This window comes from Egretta garzetta, unplaced genomic scaffold, assembly GCF_000687185.1.
Source record: "Egretta garzetta isolate BGI_Z169 unplaced genomic scaffold, ASM68718v1 scaffold231, whole genome shotgun sequence".
Classification (NCBI taxonomy): Eukaryota; Metazoa; Chordata; class Aves; order Pelecaniformes; family Ardeidae; genus Egretta; species Egretta garzetta.
The window spans coordinates 4,667,480-4,670,658 of NW_009258727.1; the positions used below are offsets into that span (position 1 = coordinate 4,667,480).

The 3,179-nt window shown below is 48.2% G+C and overlaps 1 protein-coding gene across 1 annotated transcript in view; it reads left to right on the top strand.

Moving 5' to 3' along the window:
* Nucleotides 1-3,179, top strand: part of TSTD3 (thiosulfate sulfurtransferase like domain containing 3) — a 7,841-nt gene that overhangs the window by 2,019 nt on the left and 2,643 nt on the right. The window lies entirely within an intron of this gene.

Consider the following 3,179-nt stretch of genomic DNA (forward strand, 5'->3'; position numbering starts at 1 on the left):
ACGCGGGGGGCGGGGGGGTACCTTCGCGTCTGAGCTTGGCGGGGTCTTGCTGAACGACCTGGAGATCCCGCACTGGGTTTGTGCATGTGGGGAGCGAGCGAACGGGTTTGCCTGCGCGCAAGGGTGTGGGTAGTCGTACCCAGAGGTTATGCCTGGGCCCTGCGTATTTTGTCAAGGTAGCCGCCGTGGGAGGGACCCGAGGGAGACCAGAATGAAAGGTGCCTCGCCCAGATGAGGGGGCAGGCAGGGGAAAGGGTGCCCAGCACTCGAGGGAGGAGCTAGCAGAAACTGGGATTGAGGTTAAATGCAGCATGTGGCCGGACAGCAAGGGGGGCTTCGTTTGGACAGAAGGCAAATCTGAATTAAGGACTGAGAGGTAGTCGTTTTATTGGAATGAGATTATCCAAGGATAAGGCACAGAGAAAAAAGGGGGAAAGGGTGAAGTTGCCGTGGCACCCCTCAAAAACCAAGGATGGAGAACCTGTAGTGGGTCAGCTGACAAACAGGCTGAAAGAATGGTTAGAGAAGCGTGGAGAAGTCATCGGACCAAGCAAAGGCAAGATGTCAGGAAGAGTATTGTTGGAAGAGGTTGACAGATTCAGTGGGATTTGATTTAGGTAGGAGAGATTCTTCAGGCACTTCGGTGACGGTGGTGACAACTGAGCACAGAGGTCTGCAGGCAGGCTGCAGGCTGTAACAGAGGAGCCCCCGACTTGGGTTGTGAACACTGTGTTCATGGAGCCTGTATGTGAAAGGCAGAGAGAGAATATGGGATGATCACCTGAAACAAATTGGATCGAGAAGGGGGTCCTTCCTCCTCCGTGCAGGAGAGATCAGATAATTACTCCACTGCAAGAGCAATAACTGGATTAAAAGGTTAAAGAGAAGGAAGGAAGAGTGAACATGTGAGAAAGGGGGATAGTGTGACGTGAAGGGGAAGACGTTCATTCAGCACAAGGAGAGGAACAGAAATACCTGGAAGAGGTGGAATGTCAGGGCACTGGCAGAAGGGGAAGGCAAGCGAAGGAGGCGGAAAAGATGAGGTGGGAAAATGTTTCCCAAAGGAAATGGTTTGAATTCTGTGCAGAGAGTGAGGACAGAAGGCTTTATGCATAGGTTCCTGTGTGTTGGGGAAAATGGGATCTAAATTAGAGTTGCATGTTGGGAAAACAGATTTGGCTCAGAAATCGGCAAGGTCCCCAGCTTTCCTCCAGGAGCACTCAACAATGCAAAAGCAGAGCCAAAGAAAGCCAGTGCTGAGATTGAATCATGTCTGGGATTTGGTAATGAGAGAAAATGAAGGGTCAAGGGCAAAGAAGAGAGAAACACGAAGACCATCAACAGAAGCATGAAAGAAAGAAAAGAGAAAGCAGAGAGGTAGGCCAAAAGCAAACAGTAAAGCATGGAGAAGAATACTATGGGAAGGGTGAAAAGTTTGGGGGTGAAAAAAAACAGGTGGTAGTCATAAAAAGAAGATACAGTAGCAAAAAAATCAGAAAGGCAGTAAGACTGGATGAAAGCCTAGGTCTGTGAACCATTTCTTCGATCAATGAAGGCTTCAGTCAAATGAGAAGATGAGTTTAAAGAAATGTGCAAGGGTAAATGCAGCTGGGTAATCGTGTGGGAAACGACGCCCCTGGGGATGAGCATGGGAGGCTGGGCAGAAATGGGGAGAAAGTGAAATGAAGAAGAGGTGAAATGGAGAGTCCCGGGAGGTGAAATGAAGAAAGCTGCTGAGGAGGGGTTGAGTGAGTGCTGGATGACAGTGCCATGAAGGTGAGAGGAGAATTTAATGTGCTGCTTCCCACCCTTTCACCGGCCGGGGGAGTTTGCCTGGTTTGATCTCCTCTGACTGCAAACTCTCAATCTGTCACAGGGTGACTAGTGGATCATTCCCGTTTCTGCAAGCAAGCTAGTGTGTTCCCTCTTTGGGTGTATATATGTATGATCCGGGGTCAAACTAAAACCATAAATTAATTTATAAAAATGCAACTTCATGTGAATATGCATTTTGTACGACAAGTATCCTTATGCTCCCCATTGCACGCTTTATGGTCCTTGCAGTGATCCATGCAATAAATGGAGAGTAACTGTGGTCATTGTTTTACTACAGGTAAAATATACAGTGAACTATACTTCAGAAGATAATTTCTAGAAGTGGCGTATTCTAACCCATACCTTGTTGAAAATGGAAAATGCATAAAACTCTGATTCATATGTAGATCTACGGCTTCAAAGAGACAATTTGCAAATGCCTGTCAAGGAGGCCATATGGAGAGGCTGGCAGAAGGGCAGCTAGTGAACCAGTTATATGTGCCAGGTTCAATTTGTCATACTTTACAGTAGCAAGAAATATTTTGTTCTCGTTTTGAGAAGGAAAACTCTCATTAGTAAAGATTCAACAACATACTCCTCAAAATGCAAAATACAAAGAGAAAAGATGCAGCACGCCTGCCCTTAAAGACTGGAACCACTGGTACGTAATAGATCTACAAAGGTATGTAGTAAATCCGGAGTACTGGTTTAAAATGTGATCAACAGGGGGACCCTCATTTCCCCACTTAAAACGTGTCTTGGCCATCAGTCCTTGGGGCTGGAAGACTGACAGCTTTCAAAACCAAAGCGTATCGATGCGTAGGGATCATAGAATCATGGAATGGTTTGGGTTGGAAGGGACCCCTAGAGGTCATCTAGTCAACCCCCTGCAGTGAGCAGGGACACCGCTAACTAGATCAGGTTGCGCAGAGCCCCATCCAACCTGGCCTTGAATGTTTCCAGGGATGGGGCCTCCACCACCTCTCTGGGCAACCCGTTCCAGTGTTTCACCACCCTCATTGTAAAGAAATTTAAAGGATGCAGTTATTGCCCTCGGACCACAGCTCCTGTGGCTGTAAGGGGACAGTGGCAAGGGTGACAGCAGCACAAGCCAGTGCTAAAATCACCTTGTCTCTTCAGGTGTAACACTGAAGGAGGTTTTTTTGGAATTACTTTGAGTGGATTTGGCATGAAATTCCTCATCCCTATTCAGTCTCCCAGCATTTGGTACTTTAAGGCTTCTCAACAGCTTGGCTCAGTTGTGGAAGTTACCCTGCCGGGGAAAGGGGCAGGCACTGGATGTACTGAGACCGACGGCCGTGGCCGCCCAGCCCCGCTGCCTCCCGCGCCCGCAGGGGCCATCA